This window comes from Salmo salar, unplaced genomic scaffold (assembly GCF_905237065.1).
Source record: "Salmo salar unplaced genomic scaffold, Ssal_v3.1, whole genome shotgun sequence".
Taxonomy (NCBI): domain Eukaryota; kingdom Metazoa; phylum Chordata; class Actinopteri; order Salmoniformes; family Salmonidae; genus Salmo; species Salmo salar.
The window spans coordinates 5,847-6,109 of NW_025550768.1; positions in this window are offsets into that span (position 1 = coordinate 5,847).

Here is a 263-nt window from a genome sequence, read left to right on the forward strand (position 1 = left end):
TCTCTGTCTGTCTCTCTTTATATCTGGAAGCAATGTCTCTCTCTCTCTCTCTCTCTGTCTGTCTCTCTTTATATCTGGAAGCAATGTCTCTCTCTCTCTCTCTCTCTCTGTCTGTCTCTCTTTATATCTGGAAGCAATGTCTCTCTCTCTCTCTCTCTTTCTTTCTCCCTCTACCACGCTCTCCCTTTGACTTTCTTAATTTCCTCATTTTTCACTCACTCTCTCCTACAATCTAACCATCCCCTCCTCTTTTCCCCCTGTAG